Source organism: Stegostoma tigrinum, chromosome 8, assembly GCF_030684315.1.
Source record: "Stegostoma tigrinum isolate sSteTig4 chromosome 8, sSteTig4.hap1, whole genome shotgun sequence".
In the NCBI taxonomy this organism is placed as follows: domain Eukaryota; kingdom Metazoa; phylum Chordata; class Chondrichthyes; order Orectolobiformes; family Stegostomatidae; genus Stegostoma; species Stegostoma tigrinum.
This window is the reverse complement of record NC_081361.1, coordinates 100,047,806-100,065,995: the sequence shown is the minus strand read 5'-3', so window position 1 is coordinate 100,065,995 and position 18,190 is coordinate 100,047,806. Positions and strand designations below refer to the sequence as shown.

The window sequence follows — 18,190 nt, the reverse complement described above, 5'->3', positions numbered from 1 at the left end:
GAGAGAAACAGAGTTAATGTTCCGAGTGCAGTGGCCCTTCCTCAGTACTAGAAACGATTAGGAAATGTGAAAGGTTTTAAAGTAATACAGCGACAGGGAAAAAGAGGAACAGGAAATAAGCAGGAAGAACATAAGTAATGCTGTGGTTTTTACGGGGACAATCTGAACAGTGGAATGTGGGAGATTCATAAAGGATGTGTCTATTGTGCAACATAACAAAGTGTGAAGCTGGATGAACACAGCAGGCCCAGCAGCATCTTAGGAGCACAAAAGCTGACGTTTAGGGCCTAGACCCTTCATCAGAAAAGGGGATGGGGAGAGGGTTCTGAAATAAATAGGGAGAGAGGGGGAGGCGGACCACCAATGATGAAGGGCCTTGACCCGAAACGTCAGCCTTCCTGCTCCTCTGATGCTGCTGGGCCTGCTGTGTTCATCCGGCTCCACACCTTGTCATCTCAGACTCTCCAGCATCTGCAGTTCCCATTATCTCTGTCTATTGTGCAAAATTGATTTGTCATAAACATTGCAGCAGGATTCAAGGTGCAATTAGAGAACTTGTTTGACTTGATCGACTGGAGGTTCGCCTCTAAAGAGCCAGTTCACATTTCTCCTGGTTGGAGTCATTTCAGGCCAATAGGATGAAATCTACACTCTGGCAACTTGCTGGCAAGAGTGAAATCGATTTCACAATTTAGACTGAATAATCACAAACCTCGGGACAGCTCCCTGTCACCAACCAGACCATAACTCCCTTCAGCTTGGCACAAACTTACTAATCCAGCTCAGAGATGCCACAGAATTGGACAGAATGTAGAACAGAGGTACTGAGGCACAGATGGAGTGCTTTGCTGGGACAGTTTAGGGATCTGCTGTAAGCCCATCCTGTAAAAGATGGCTCAAAATGTCCCTCTACAGCAGCAAGTGACATTTCATTGTACCATACAGTACAGAAGTGGCCTTTCAGCCCATCGATTCTTTACCACCAAATAATTGTACGACCTATGCTCATCCCACTTCCCCACATTTAACCCATAGCCTTGAACGTTAGGACATTTTGAGTGCTCATGGAAGCACTTTTTAAAGGCTCAAAAACAAAGTTGCTGGAAAAGCTCAGCAGGTCTGGCAGCACCTGTGAAGGAAACAAACAAAGTAAATATTCTGGCTCTGGTGACCAAACCTCAGCTCTGAGCTTTTCCATTTTTGTTCCTGATTTACAGCATCGGCAGTTCTTTCGTTTTTTTACTTTTTAAAGTTTGTGAGGTTTCCTGCCTGAACTACCCTCCCAGGCAGTGTGTTCCAGTCTCTGGGTGAAATAAAATTCTCGTAAGTCCCCTTCTGTCTTTCACCTTAAAATTGTGTCCCCTTGTTATTGACTATTCAACTAAGTGAGGCAGCTGCTTCCTATCCCCCCCAGCCTATGCCCCACAATATCTTATACACCCTCAATTGGGTTCCCTCTCAGCCTTCTCTACTCCAGAGGAAACAACCCGAACTTATCCAGTCTCTGTTCATCGCTGAAACGCTCCATCCCAGGCAACATTTTGGTGAATAAAAGTGAATAAGCAATAAACAAAGTCAATCTCCCCTGCACCCCACCCATCTGAAATGGAATAACACAGTCATGATGCCTGACTCATGCTTTATCAAAGAAAATTATACACTGAGCTACAGAAGAACGTTTGATCAGAGAAGTGGGGTTTAAGGAGCATCACAATGAAGAAAAAGAGTTGGATGTGGATTTTTATTCCCAGATGACCACTCCCTGTACCTTATAAACATTCTCACCCCAACAACATGCCCTTATATTTCATTCTCCTTCCTGAGTTTACTAATTGTTCCCCGAAATGCGTCTGCACTGTTCCCCCCCACTCTTCTCATTGTTCACCACTCTCGCAGGAAAGAAGGATTCGTTATCAAATTTCTGAGCTTACGAATTAAGAGCAGGAGCAGGACACTCGAGCCCCCTCGGCCATTCAATACAATTGGGTGATTTACAGTAAACTAGGTCAAGCAATTAGCTTAAATCACGTGACACCTAGTAAGTGTCTTTTAAACCAGAACCAGAACCTTTGAACCAGAAACCGCAGTCCAGATGTCTCTTGTGTAATTCAAATGAAACAATTTTCACAATCCTTTTGACATGAGTCCTCAAAAAATATTAGTATCAGAAACATAGATAATAAAATGTGAGGCTGGATGAACACAGCAGGCCAAGCAGCATCTCAGGAGCACAAAAGCTGACGTTTCGGGCCTAGACCCTTCATCAGAGAGGGGGCTGGGGAGAGGGAACTGGAATAAATAGGGAGAGAGGGGGAGGTAGACCGAAGATGGAGAGAAAAGAAGATAGGTGGAGAGGAGAGTATAGGTGGGGAGTTAGGGAGGGGATAGGTCAGTCCAGGGAAGACGGACAGGTCAAGGAGGTGGGATGAGGTTAGTAGGTAGCTGGGGGTGCGGCTTGGGGTGGGAGGAACGGATGGGTGAGAGGAAGAACCGGTTAGGGAGGCAGAGACAGGTTGGACTGGTTTTGGGATGCAGTGGGTGGGGGGGAAGAGCTGGGCTGGTTGTGTGGTGCAGTGGGGGGAGGGGACGAACTAGGCTGGTTTAGGGATGCCGTAGGGGAAGGGGAGATTTTGAAACTGGTGAAGTCCACATTGATACCATATGGCTGCAGGGTTCCCAGGCGGAATATGAGTTGCTGTTCCTGCAACCTTCGGATGGCATCATTGTGGCACTGCAGGAGGCCCATGATGGACATATCATCTAGAGAATGGGAGGGGGAGTGGAAATGATTTGCGACTGGGAGGTGCAGTTGTTTGTTGCGAACTGAGCGGAGGTGTTCTGCAAAGCGGTCCCCAAGCCTCCGCTTGGTTTCCCCAATGTAGAGGAAGCCGCACCGGGTACAGTGGATGCAGTATACCACATTGGCAGATGTGCAGGTGAACCTCTGCTTAATGTGGAATGTCATCTTGGGGCCTGGGATAGGGGTGAGGGAGGAGGTGTGGGGACAAGTGTAGCATTTCCTGCGGTTGCAGGGGAAGCTGCCGGGTGTGGTGGGGTTGGAGGGCAGTGTGCAGCGAACAAGGGAGTCACGGAGAGAGTGGTCTCTCCGGAAAGCAGACAGGGGAGGGGATGGAAAAATGTCTTGGGTGGTGGGGTCGGATTGTAAATGGCGGAAGTGTCGGAGGATGATGCGTTGTATCCGGAGGTTGGTAGGGTGGTGTGTGAGAACGAGGGGGATCCTCTTGGGGCGGTTGTGGCGGGGGCGGGGTGTGAGGGATGTGTTGCGGGAAATACGGGAGACGCGGTCAAGGGCGTTCTCGATCACTGTGGGGGGAAAGTTGCGGTCCTTAAAGAACTTGGACATCTGGGATGTGCGGGAGTGGAATGTCTTATCGTGGGAGCAGATGCGGCGGAGGCGGAGGAATTGGGAATAGGGGATGGAATTTTTGCAGGAGGGTGGGTGGGAGGAGGTGTATTCTAGGTAGCTGTGGGAGTCGGTGGGCTTGAAATGGACATCAGTTACAAGCTGGTTGCCTGAGATGGAGACTGAGAGGTCCAGGAAGGTGAGGGATGTGCTGGAGATGGCCCAGGTGAACTGAAGGTTGGGGTGGAAGGTGTTGGTGAAGTGGATGAATTGTTCGAGCTCCTCTGGGGAGCAAGAGGCAGCGCCGATACAGTCATCAATGTACCGGAGGAAGAGGTGGGGTTTGGGGCCTGTGTAGGTGCGGAAGAGGGACTGTTCCACGTAACCTACAAAGAGGCAGGCATAGCTGGGGCCCATGCGGGTGCCCATGGCCACCCCCTTAGTCTGTAGGAAGTGGGAGGAGTCAAAAGAGAAGTTGTTGAGTGTGAGGACGAGTTCAGCTAGGCGGATGAGGGTGTCGGTGGAGGGGTCTAGGCCCGAAACGTCAGCTTTTGTGCTCCTGAGATGCTGCTTGGCCTGCTGTGTTCATCCAGCCTCACATTTTATTATCTTGGAATTCTCCAGCATCTGCAGTTCCCATTATCTCTGATAGTGTCAGAAACATCGTTATTACTGTTCTGAGCCCCAGCGGATACACGTCCAGTCTGTACAAGAATAGATATGTCGAGTAGTTGCTGTCTATTTGCATAGATTCCAGACCAGACAGACAATCTATTTTTGGGAAACTTACATGACATTCCGACTTGTCACACTCTGGTGTAAGGATATCCAAGTTGCCCTCAATCACTTTCTGTGAGCCACAGACTCAGTGTAGTCAGCCTGTTCTGTGTGTAATGTATTGTAGTGCCAGAAAGCATTGAATCCAAACTGTGTTTAAGCCTGTGACATTACAGCAATATAGTGTTGCTAAAGCACCTCAAGACATATGTCTCAATCAGAACCCGGGTTTTGTGGTGTATGATACATGAGCTAACATATTGGCAAACTCTCAGACCGTACTGGGAACAGTATTTGACTCAAGAAACATGTCAGTTATCAGACACAGAACATCGTCAAAGCATTTAATGGAATGTTAGTCTCCACATGAGAATGATGGGATCTGAAGCAGAGGATGTTTTGCAACAGAGATACAAACTCCTGGTTAGACCGTATGTGTAGCACCTCTTAGTATTTCACAATTTCACACTTAGAAAGGATGGATTGACCTTGGAAGGAGTACAGTGCAGATTGACCAGAATGTTGCTGGGTCTCCAAAGATACGGGGAGATTTTGCAGGGACAAGACGGTGTAACATCACTAGGTTAGTAATGTAGAGACTTAGGCTAAAGTTCTGGGATCTTGGGCTCAAATCCATTTATGGAAGGACATTGAAATCTGAGTTTCATTACAAATCTAGCATTAAAAAATGGTGACCATGTAGCCACCGTTGATAGTTGTGAAAAACCATTCTGAATCATTGTGTCCTTTAGTGGACATTGACATGTGACCCCTGAGCAATGTCGCTGACTCCTCCCGGTCCTCTGCACAGTTAGAGATGGGCAGAAAGTTCTGACTGAACAAGCAACGCCCACATCCAATGGGAATGGCGTAACCCAAAAAAAAAAAATGTTTATCCTCCCTTAATAAGTCAAAGTGTGATTTAGAAGGACAAGGGCAACAGATACATGGGAACACCATACCCTGCAAGTTCCCCTCCCTGGTTTGGAAATATATTGCTGTTCTGTCACTGTCACTCGGTCACACTCCTGGAATTCCCTCCCTAACAGTCTACCTATAGCACTTGGACTGCAGCAGTTCAGGAAGGCAGCTCCACGCCACCTTCCCAAGAGCAACTGGGGATGGGCAAGAAATGCTGGCCCAGGCAGTGATGTCCTCATCTCATGAATCAATGAATAAAACACATCTACGCAATAAAAATGAACTCTTAGCCCCACACAACTGGCAGTTTAAACTAAATTATATCTGGAGAAGGGTGCAATAGGGCGTGGAGCCAAGGCAGGTGGATGGAGTTAGGTTTCAGATCAACCAAGAACCAGGTTCAATCGGCAGCTTGGCCACAGTACGGGGAGACAATGGCGTACTGGTGTTATCACTCGACTATTAATCCAGAGATCCAGGTAATGTTCTGGTGAAAACCAAAATAACGACAGATGCTGTAAACCAGAAACAAAAACAGAACTTTCCGGAAAAGCTCAGTTCTAAGGAAAGGCCACGGGATCCAAAACATTAGCTCTGATATTTTTCTGTACGGATGCTGCCAGCCCTGCTGAGATTTTCCAGCAACTTCCATTGTTGCTCTTAATGTTAAGGTGACACGGGTTCAATTCCTGCTTTGGGTCCAATTTAAAAAGCAAAATCTGGGATTAAGAGTCTAATGCTTACCATGAATCAGTTGTTGGAAAAACCCATCTGATTCACTAAAGCCCTTCAGGGAAGGAAATTACCTGGTCTGGCCTACATGTGACTCCAGACCCCAAGCAATAATTGATTCTGACTGCCCTCTGGGCAATAAAAACTTGCCTGGCCAGCAATGTCCATGTCCTGTGAGTGAATAAATAAACAAAAAGGACCTGTATGTTTCAGAGGTAGCAAGAACTGCAAGTGCTGGAGTCAGAGATAACACGGTGTGGAGCCGGATAAACACAGCAGGCCAAGCAGCATCAGAGGAGCAGGAAAACTGATGTTTTGGGGCCAGACCCTTCACCAGAAATGGGGGAGGGGAAGGAGGTTCTGAAATAATTAGGGAGACGGGGGAGGCGGAATGAAGATGGATAGAGGAGAAGACAGGTGGAGAGGAGAGAGACAGGTCAAAGAGGCGGGGATGGAGGCAGTAAAGGTGAGTGTTGTTGGGGAGGTAGGGAGGGGATAGGTCAGTCCAGGGAGGATGGATAGGTCAAGGGGGCAGGATGAGGTTAGTAGGTAGGAAATAGAGGTGAGGCTTGAGGTAGGAGGAGGGGATTGGTAGGAGGATGGACAGGTTAGGGAGGTGGGGATGATCTGGGCTGGTTTTGGGATGCAGTGTGGGGAGGGGAAATTTTGAAGCTTGTGAAGTCCACATTGATACCATTGGGCTGCAGAGTTCCCAAGCGGAATATGAGTTGCTGTTCCTGCAACCTTCGGGTGGCATCATTGTGGCACTGCAGGAGGCCCAAGATGGACATGTCGTCTGAGGAATGGGAGGGGGAGTTAAGATGGTTTGCGACTGGGAGGTGCAGTTGTTTATTGCGAACCGAGCGGAGGTGTTCTGCAAAGCAGTCCCCAAGCCTCCGCTTGGTTTCCCCAATGTAGAGGAGGCCACATCTGGAACAGCAGATACAGTACACCACATCAGAGACAGCAGAGAGGAGCATTTCTGAGGAACGGTCCTGATCCAAAATGTCAACTTTCCTGCTGCTCTGATACTGCCTGGCCTGCTGCGTTATCCCTGTATTTTTTCAGGCTTTGAGCAGAGGCGCTTGCTCCTTTGAGAGACAGTGCACACTTGCTGCCACTCCAGTTATGTTTTTCTCTGGTACGGGTTTGTTTTGGAGACTATGAAATATCTTAATGTGGATTCACTAAACTCCTTGCTGTCACAGGTAGGGGTAAAAGTCTAGACTCCCTCTGCAGTTTCGATTCAGCTAAAATCTTCTTTCAGGCACCATTTATAAAGAGCGAAGGAAGACGTTCTATTCTCAGGAATGAAACACAATCATGAAGTCATGGAGGAAGGCAACTATTTTGAGATTGTAGCTTTCTCTCATTTTACTGTCCGCTTTTGCAGTGAAATCAATCACGAATTATTATTGTCTGTTGCGAATAATGAAAGGGGTTCATGTGACATGACTGCAGAACCTCCAGGACAGTGAAGGAGCAAAAATATTCCCAGCCTGTGCCTCACAGCGCCAGGGACCCGGGCTCAGTTCCAGCCTCGGGCAACTGTCTGTGTGGAGTTTGCACATTCTCCCTGTGTCTGCGTGGGTTTCCTCCAGGTGCTCCGGTTTCCTCCCACAGTCCAAAGATGTGCAGGTTATAGTGGACTGGCTATGTTAAATTACCCTAGTGTTCAGGGATGAGTATATTTGGTGCGGTATAGGGGGATGGATCTGGGTGGGATGCTCTGAGGGTTGGCGTGGACTTGTTGGGCCAAAGGGCCTGTTTCCACACTGTAGGAATTCTATGGATAAACATGGATCACATAAATGTAACAATATGCATTACTTGCATCACTGCATCATTGTGGATACTCTGGATTTAAAGGTAAGGTGAGGTTTTTTCACAAGAGCATTGTGAAATCTAATCTGCCACATAAAGTGACATTAGGACATTTGATAAAATAGTTTTAAGGAGTGTTAAAGGAAGTAACAAGAAATTGAATGAGTAATATGTAAATCAAATCCAGACAAAATGCTCAACAAGGAACTAACAAGCCTCTAGGTTTAGTAATCTTGTGACAATGGCACTGAATTGTGAAACAGCAGGACTGAAAAGTTTCCAGAATGTGAAATACAATGAATTGAACAATTGTTCCATTTATAAAGGCAGATTCTCAGCCTAACGAAGCATTAGATATTAACCCTGTGGCACATAATCCTGGCTTATCTAACTGTGACGTAAACTCCATTTCCCTGTTTCTTGTCCATTAAAAATCTGTCCCCATCATTCTCAAATAAATTCAATGATCTAACCTCCACCGCTCATTGGGAAAGTAAATTCCAAAGCCTGGAAACACCCTGATAGAAGGAATTCTTCCTCACCTTTCTCTTAACTTGGTAACCCGTTACGTTGAAACTGTGTTCCCTGTTTCTAGATATCCCCCACAGTATCCATCCTGTCAAGGATAGCACAGTGGCTCAGTGGTTAACACTGCCAGCTCACAGCACCAGGGATCCGGGTTCAATTCCACCCTCGGGTGACTGTCTGTGTGGAGTTTGCACATTCTCCCCGTGTCTGTGAGAGACTCCTCTGGGTGCTCTGGTTTCCTCCCACAGTCCAAAGATTTGCAGGTTAGGTGGGTTAACAATATTAAATTGCCCGTGGTGTTCAGCGATGTGCAGGCTAGGTGGGTTAGCCGTGGGAAATGCTGGGTTACAGGGGTAGGGTCGGGAGGTGGCTCTGGGTGAGATGATGCCCAGAGGGTTGGTGTGGACTCAATGGGCCGAATAGCCTGTTTCTACACTGTGGGGATTGTATGAAATCCTCCCATGATCTTTTATGTTTCAATAATATGACCTCTCATTCTTCAAAACACCTATGCACGCCAAAGCTGCTTAACCTTTCCTCATAAGACAGCTCCATTGCCCCGAAATCAGCCGAGGGACCTTCTCTGAAGTGCCTCCAATGTTGGAATTTTTAAATAAGGAGACCGTAGCTATACATGATACTCTAAGGTGCGGTCTCATCAATGTGCTCTATAATTGTCTCAACTTTTATCTTCCTTTCCTCCTTTCCAGCAAAGGCTAACATTTTTTTGCCTTGCTAATTACCTGTTGCATCTTCATGCTGATGTTTTGTGATTCTTGCACAAGGAAATCCAGTCCCTCTGTACTGCGACAATCAGTCCCCTCTCTCTATTTAAATAATATTCTGCCATTCTGTTCTTCCTGCCAAAATGGGCAACCTCGCATTTTCTGATGTGATTCAGTCGTATCCTTTAGGGAAGGAAACTGCCATCCTTACCTAGTCTGGCCTACATGTGACTCCAGACCCACAGCAATGTGGTTGACCCTTGACTGTCCTCTGGGCAATTAGGGATGGGCAATAAATGCTGGCCTCACCAACTATGCCTTCAAATGAAAAACATGCTCCATAAATCATGGAAGGACAGGTTGAGCAGAAAGAGGGACTGCAGCGGTTCAAGAAGGCAGCTCACCACCACCTTCTCAAGGGCAACTAGGGATTGTCAATAATTGCTGACCAGCCAGTGATGCCCACATCCTATAAATGAATAGAAAAAATGTTCATAAGCACTCTACATCCTAAGCTTTACTGTATGGTGGAAAGAGTACACAAGCAAGAAAATATTTACAGCAAACACTAGTGTAGTAAGATTAAGTCTTCATTGAGTGAATATTACTAGGACTTGGTTGAAGATAACAGTATAAAAAGGTAAAGATCGTGTTCCTATGTGTTGGGAGGAAGGAGTGAAGAGGCTTCTTTAGCTGTCACTGGTTCCATGGCATCTCCAGGTGAGCTCTGTCACTGACTGTGGAAAGTGGCTCCAGTCTGGTCCATCATTACTGAGCCCAATCAGGCATAGCTCGAGGTATCCCATGTAATTCTCAGCTGCCTAATTTGTAAAGAGAAGGATGGAAAATTTCAATAACGCCGAAAGATTCCATTTGAAAAGAAAATAAGAAAGGAAAGTCATTATAGCCCCTGCCTATCAGGGAGAGAGAGTGAGAGAGAGATGGCTGGTGGGGGTTTAACCTGAGGGTCACCCTGCCTCAGGCAAAGGGAGAGAGGTTGAGAAAGAAAGACCTTCACAGAAGCCATGTTGTAGGTATCACTATCCACCACAAACAAGCTGCCCAGCCAACTGAGCTAACCATTTACCCTTTGAGGTTGCCCCACCATTTAATATGATCATGGCTGATCATCTGACTAAGCCTCCTGTTCCCACTTTCGCCTCAGACTCAATGATCCCTTTAGCCCTTAGAACTGTATCTAACTCCCTCTTGGAAACATTTAATGTTTTGGCCTCACCTGCTATCTATGATAGTGAATTCCACAGGTTCCCCCACTCTCTGGGTGAAGACGATTCTCCTCTTCTCAGTCCTAAATGGCCTGCCCTGTATCCTTAGACAGTAAACCCCTGGATCTGGATTCCCCAGTCATCATGAACATTCTTCATTTATTTAGAATTTTGTAGGTTTCTTTGAGATGTCCCCAAGTCGGTCTAAATGGTTCGGCCACATTTGGAGTACTGTGTACAGTTCTGGTCGCCACATTACCAAAAGGATGTGGATGCTTTGGAGAGGGTGCAGAGGAGGTTCACCAGGATGTTGCCTGGTATGGAGGGTGCTAGCTATGAAGAGAGGTTGAATAGATTAGGATTATTTTCATTAGAAAGACGGAGATTGAGGGGGGACCTGATTGAGGTCTACAAAATCATGAGGGGTATAGACAGGGTGGATAGCAAAAAGCTTTTTCCCAGAGTGGGGGACTCAATTACTAGGGGCCATGAGTTCAAAGTGAGAGGAGGAAAGTTTAAGGGAGATATGCGTGGAAAGTTCTTTACACAGAGGGTGGTGGGTGCCTGGAACGCGTTGCCAGCGGAGGTGGTAGACACAGACACGTTAGCGTCTTTTAAGGTATATTTGGACAGGTATATGGATGGGCAGGGAGCAAATGGACACAGACGGTTAGAAAATAGATGACAGGTTAGACAGTGGATCTTGATCGGCACAGGCTTGGAGGGCCGAAGGGCCTGTTCCTGTGCTGTAGGTTTCTTTGTTTCTTTGTTTAATTTCCAGTGAATATAGCACTAACTGAACCAATCTTCCACCGTACGTTAGTCCTGCTGTCCCAGGAATCCATATAGGTCAACATTCAGTGCCTGCATCCATATTCAGAACATCCTTTCCCAATAACGAGACCAAAACTGCACGCATTCAAGGGTCAGGACTGCTAATCCAAGATTAAAATAGGAGCAAATTACTGCAGATGCTGGAATCTGTATAGCGGAGGGAGCAGCATTTATGCTATTGTGCGGGGTTTTGGTGGGGGGGGGTGGTGGTGCTGATGGTAAAATGCTGCCCCCTCCACACTTCACAACATCACTAAGGAAGAGTCATCTGCACACGAAATATTAGCTTACTGTATCACCATTAATGCTGTCTGACCCGCGGTGATCTCCAGCATTTGTTGGTTTCAGTGCAGTTTCCAGCATCTGCAATAATTAGCTCCTGTTTGAATCTCGGATTAGCCATCCTGACCTCCGAATGTGTGAAATCCCCCTGAGCAGCTCTGTCAGAGTTAGTGAGGAAAGGGCTGAAACTTTTGAAAGAGTTTCAGAGTTGGGTCTTCTGAGCAAGTCTCCTTGTGGTGCCTGACAAATCAGACACTCAAGATCTGGCTGCGCACCAAAAGACAGTCTTCTAGTGAATCGTGAACCTTCTACAGAGTCTTCTCTGTACATTTTTCCAAAGTTAACATTAGAGGTGAGATGTAGCAGCATAGTTAGTAAGAACGGATAGAGTTATAACAGCAACTGAAAGGACAGCAAGGTGGAAGTCCTGCTGATTCTCGAACCTCACTTGGCTCAATAATGCAAAGAGAATTTTTCAGTGGCTTCAAATTAAGTTCAAAAAGAAGCAAACACAGAGAGGGCTGGAGAATCTCAGCTGGCCTGACAGCATTTGTGGAGAGAGAAACACAAGTTAACATATCGATCCAATATGACTCTTCCTCAGCGCATCAATCCAGTTCTGAAGGAAAGCACTATACCAGATTCAGAATGTTAATCCTCTTTCTCTCTCCCCAGATATGTCTGTACCTGCTAAGGTTCTTCAGCAGTTTCAGTGTTTGTTGCAGATCTCCCATATTGGCAATGTATTTAGCTATTATAAGTTTAAACAGCAATGAGGGGGCACTTTCACACTGCTGTAGAGTCTGTTGAACCTGTAAGGACGTCACAGGTATAACTTTTGTTTCACTTGGAATGGAGAAGCCAAGAAGTTTAAAAGTTTGAAGGCTTATTCCTTCATGGGCGTCAGTTCTTACTATTGTTTTTCCCTTAATTTTCTTTCTCTCCATCATTTAATGCAAGCTTTACACTTTTCATTTCTCGTTCAATATGCAATTTGGCTTCAAATCACCCAAAATCCTTTTCCATCGCTTCTCTGTTTCTTTTCTGATTTTGAAATCTCAATGATTAAGGAGAGAGATCCCTGGTCATGTTGGTCACTGGCGTTCCAGCTGCCTTTGTGTTTATTTAGTGCACACTCCCAGCAAATTGTCAGAGAAAGGGCTTAACCAAAGACTGGAAGAAAATGTCTTAATATGGGGCATGCTGGAAATGTCCCCAGCAAAATAATGTGTTCTTCAGTTTGAAAAAAAAACACACACTTGTGTTTCAGAGCTTGTGTTGCCGTGGTAAATTTTCAAACAGCAAAACTGCTGCCAGGATCTAAAATTACCGTGACCTTTCCATACATCGGATACAGAGAGCAGAATTATTTTAAGTTGTTCATTCTGCAGCCAGAGCAATCTTTAGGGACAATGAGCCTTCCCAATCTGTAATGACTTTGCAAAAACTGAATGTATGAATGGGATCATTGATTTAGTCAGATCCTTCTTTGGAGACTGATTTCTGTTTTCTACCAAACCTTGGACATCAGTTCTTGAAAAAAAGCAAAGTTTTAACCCTGTAATTGCTGAAGATCGTGTAATACTCGTTGATGGATTATTGATCTCTGGAACTAAGTTGAACAGAAATTTGGAATTCCTGCAGATACCTAAAAGAAGCCTAATGTTTCTCCCAATTACTGGAACAAAAAGTTAATTTTTTAAAAAAAGATTGCTTATGAGACGCGAACGTCACGAGCAAGAGAGGACATCATTATCTGTCCCTGGTTGCCCTTGAGAGGGTGGTGCTGAGCTGACTTCCTGAACCGCTGCATTGCATCTCCTATGGGTTAACCCGCAATGCTGTTAGGGAGGGAATTCCAGGATTTTGACCTAGTGACACTGAAGGAGCAGAGAATGGTGTTCCCTCATATCTGCTGCCCCTGTCCTTCTGGGGGATAGTGGTCATCAGTTCTGTTGGACGAGGCTTGAGAACATGCTGCAGTACATTTAATAGGTGTTACACTTTGCTGTCACTGTGTGTTGGTGGTGGAATGATTCGATGTTGGAGATGGTGGGTGGGGTGCTAATCAATTGTTCTGCACTGCCCTGACTTGGCTTGAGCATCTTGAGTGTTGTTGGGGCTGCACCCATCCAGGCAAGTGGGGAGTATTCCATCACACTCCTGCCTTGTACCTTGTAGATGGTGGACAGACTTTGAGGTGTCAGGGGGTGAGTTACTCACCGCAGTATTCCCAGCTTCTGACCTGCTCTTGTAGCCACTGTGTTAATGCGGTGAGTCCAGCTGAGTTCCTGGTCAATGGTAACCCCCAGGATGTTGATAGTGGGGGATTCAGTGTTGGTAATACCGTTGAATGTCAACGGAGATGTAGAATCTGTAGCATTGGAAGAGGTTTCCGAGATAGGAAGGGACAAAATTTGAATGTGAGGATGATTCTTTTGAAATTGCAAAATTGTTATTTTAATGAACTGTCGCGGTGACAGGTAGGTGGACAGGGTCTGTGTAGTATTAGACATTCACATGATAGAAACAGCCCCTGCAGGGCCCATTGGCAGCTATTAGACTGGGCAGGGACTCTCTGAGCCTGATTGTCCTTCAGAGATGGGAGTAGAAACACCTCCCAGTTTTACATGGCTGTGCGCAGTCCACGCGATAGCATACAGGCTCATCTAGGCACGCAGCCCTGTAAAATCCAACCTGCTTTTACAGCCAGCCAGCACAAGCACAATGAGCAGACTGCTCTCCCTTACTGGTGTAACCATTGCTTTTATTCAATAGGAGCAGACCTTGGCCAGAGGAGGCAATGAACACTTTGTCAGGAAAAGGCAGAGTTTAATAATCCCTCACTGTGCTGTGGCTTCGGCTTTCTTCACTCATATTAAACCCTCCAGCTGCTCATGTATGGCTGACTGGGTATGACTTCTCATGAGTTTTCAGGCTCCAGGCTTCCAAACCTCTCCCAAGATGTCTAATAACATCTCTCAACAGGTGAATTAGAAAGCGTCTCTGATATTCTTCTCAGGTTGTACATTTGAATCTCACTTTGGCAGATGGTGAAATTTGAATCCTATAAAGAGTGACCATCGAACCACTGGTATAAAACCCCATCTGGCTCACTAATCTCCGTTAGGCAAGGAAATTTGCTATCCTTACCCAGTCTGGGAACAATGTTCCTTATGGCATAGGGAGCCCAGAACCAGGGGATCACACTGTAAGGATATTGGGATAGGCCATTTAGGACTGAGTGAGGAGAAATTTCTTCACCCAGAGAGTGGGGGGCCTGTGGAATTCTCTGCCACAGAAAGTAGTTGAGGCCAAAACATTGAATGTTTTCAAGAAGGAGATAGATGTAACTCTTGGGGCTAAAGGGATCATAGGGTATGGGCAGAAAGTGGGAACAGCGGACTGGGTTGGAGGAGCAGCCATGATTCTATTGAATGGTTGACCAGGCTCAAAGAGCAGAATGGTCTCTCGCCAAAATGTGAATGAAACAGAATGGGGATTTGAATTGGAAATGAATGACCCTGAGATCAATCAATGTTGTTGTTTTCCACCAATGTGGTCCATTGGTTAAGGATCAAGTTAAGCAAGGAGCAGTCTGTGCTCACTGACTAACCAGGGTAAAGCTGCTCTGTTACACAGACTGTGCTGGATGGGGACATTCTGTAAACGATAACCTGGCTCTGAGCTGCTGCTGCTCGTCAGCGTGTTCACTGACTGAGTGCAACCCATTGGGAGCTCACCCTGAGTGCACGGCTGCAGCCCCCTGTACTGTGCCTCTGTGCCTGGCACCGTACTGTGCCTCTGTCCTGACACTGTACTGTGCCTCTGTCCCTGACACTGCGCTGTGCCTCTGTCCCTGACACCGTACTGTGCCTCTGTCCCTGGCACTGCGCTGTGCCTCTGTCCCTGACACCGTACTGTGCCTCTGTCCCTGGCACTGTACTGTGCCTCTGTCCCTGACACCGTACTGTGCCTCTGTCCCTGGCACTGCGCTGTGCCTCTGTCCCTGACACCGTACTGTGCCTCTGCCCCTGGCACCGTACTGTGCCTCTGTCCCTGGCACTGTGTGTATGAGCACATACACCACTAAATGCAAACCCACCCCCACTCACAAGGGGCCAAATATGGTCCGTTTGTCACACATTGATTCATCGTCTGGGAAATGGGAAGCACAACTGCAGAGTGAATTCTCGGTTGGAGCCAGTTGGAATGTACCTGGCCAATTTATACATCAGCAAATCTCAAAATGACACAGCAATCAATCTTGGTGGATGCTTGCAGAAGCTTTAATATCCTAATAAGATAAAACCTTGAGGAAAATAAATCACTAAAGATGCAGACATAACCAGTAAATATCCAGAATCGAAGGATCAAGCGGAGGCCATCTGCCCTTTCAAACCAGTCCTACAATTTACTTAGATGGTGCTGATTTCCACTTAACTTCCACAGAGCAACTGTCTCATTGCCTTGACTCGGATTAAAACTTTCATTTGGCCACCACTCCCTCAGCACTGACCCTCTGACAGTGTGACGCTCCCTCAGTACTGACCCTCTGACAGTGTGACGCTCCCTCAGTACTGACCCTCTGACAGTGCGGCACTCCCTCAGTACTGACCCTCTGACAGTGCGGCACTCCCTCAGTACTGACCCTCTGACAGTGTGACACTCCCTCGGTACTGACCCTCTGACAGTGCGACACTCCCTCGGTACTGACCCTCTGACAGTGCGACACTCCCTCAGCACTGACCCTCTGACAGTGCGACACTCCCTCAGCACTGACCCTCTGACAGTGCGGCGCTCCCTCAGTACTGACCCTCTGACAGTGCGGCACTCCCTCGGTACTGACCCTCTGACAGTGCGGCTCTCCCTCAGTACTGACCCTCTGACAGTGCGGCACTCCCTCAGTACTGACCCTCTGACAGTGCGACACTCCCTCAGTACTGACCCTCTGACATTGCAGCACCCTGTGAGTACTGACCCTCCAACAGTGCGGCACTCCCTCAGCACTGACCCTCCAATAGTGTGGAGCTCCCTCAGGGTTGGGAATGACAGGAAGGAAATGGATTTCATGCCCTAATCAGATGAATCATGATCGTTCTGAAGAGCAGGGCAGACTGTTGGAGCTGAATGGCCTCGTTATTCTCCTAATTCTAATGTCGTTCTTTTTGTGACATTGATGGAGTATCAGGTTTACGTAGATATCAACAAAAAACAGGAGCAGACCATTCGGCCACCCAATCCTGCTGGGCCATTCAATAACTGAGCCTGACCTGTTTGTGTTTCAAGTTCTGTGTTCCCTAATAACCTTCAACCCCACCCCCACTTGACAAAAGTCTACTTCTGTCCTGAAATGTATTCAGTCAGTTCACTGCAACCTCCCTGTGAGAGATAGTCACATAACCCTCTGAGGGGAAAACAAATTCTCTTGATCTCTGTCCCAAACATCTGATGCGTCATATTCAAACAAAGCCCCTGGTTCTGGGAACAGCCTTTCTGCATCCACCTGGTCAAGACCCTTCAGGGCCTGATACACCTCAATCAGGCAACACCCTCCCCCGCCCCCGACCCGCCCCATTCTCCTAAATCCCAGGGGAAACACACCCAATCTGTCTCACTTTTCCTTATTCCCGGTCAGTCCACCAAGTGAATACACGTTGCCCTTTTCTATTTTTATCTGGATGAAGGGACCGGGGGCATTCTGGCGAAGTTTGCCGATGATACAAAGTTAGGTGGACGGGCAGGTAGTACTGAGGAGGTGGGGAAGCTGCAGAAAGATTTGGACAGTTTAGGAGAGTGGTCCAGGAAATGGCTGATAAAATTCAATGTGAGTAAATGTGAGGTTTTGCACTTTGGAAAAAAGAATACAGGCATGGACTATTTTCTAAATGGTGAGAAAATTCGCAAAGCAGAAGTACAAAGGGATCTGGGAGTGTTGGTCCAGGATTCTCTAAAAGGTTAACTTGCAGGTACAGTCCGTAATTAAGAAAGCGAATGTAATGTTGTCGTTTATCTCAGGAGGTTTGGAATATAAAAGCAGCGATGTGCTTCTGAGGCTTTATAAGGCTCTAGTTAGACCCCATTTAGAATACTGTGTCCAATTTTGGGCCCCACACCTCAGGAAGGACATACTGGCCCTGGAGCGTGTCCAGTGGAGATTCACACGGATGATCCCTGGCATGGTAGGTTTAACGTATGATGAACGGCTAAGGATCCTGGGATTGTACTCGATAGAGTTTAGAAGGTTGAGGGGAGATCTAATAGAAACTTACAAGATAATGTATGGCTTAGAAGGGGTGGATGCTGGGAGGTTGTTTCTGTTAGGTGGGGAGACTAGGACTGGTGGGCACAGCCTTAGAAGTAGAGGGAGTAAATTTAAAACAGAAATGAGGAGACTATTCTTCAGCCAGAGAGTGGTGGGCTTGTGAATTCATTGCCATGGAGTGCAGTGGAGGCCGGGACATTAGATGCCTTCAAGGCAGAGATCGATAAATTCTTGATCTCAAAGGAATCAAGGGCTATGGGGAGAGTAAAGGGAAGTGGAGTTGAAATGTCCATCAGCCATGATTTAAATGGCAGAGTGGACCGATGGGCCAAATGGCCTTACTTCCACTCCTGTGGTCTTATGGTCTTATTTTGGTCTGGTGCTCCTTGCCCACATTCCTGCTGTGCTGTACACACCCCTCTCTGACTCAAAACACAGGAGTCAAACATGCGGCGGAGTTCATTTTTGCTTTCAGTAGTGCAATGGTATGAATTTGTCATTGAGATTTCCGCACAGCCAACAGTCTCAGAACTCTGGCTTAAACGGACTTACAGCAGCGACAGGAAACGTGTTCAGGGGCACAGCCAAGTGGCCGTGTTATCTTGTCTCCATATTAGGAAAAAGACAGGAAAGCAGCTATTCCTCATGTCAGCCAGGCCCCCCTCTCACTGAGCTCTCATCTGCTGTTACTGAGTAATTAATATGAGCTGCT

The 18,190-nt window shown here is 46.9% G+C and overlaps 1 protein-coding gene across 2 annotated transcripts in view; it reads left to right on the top strand.

The window, feature by feature from the left end:
- ddah1 (dimethylarginine dimethylaminohydrolase 1) overlaps window positions 1-18,190 on the top strand; it is a 147,403-nt gene that overhangs the window by 58,666 nt on the left and 70,547 nt on the right. The window lies entirely within an intron of this gene.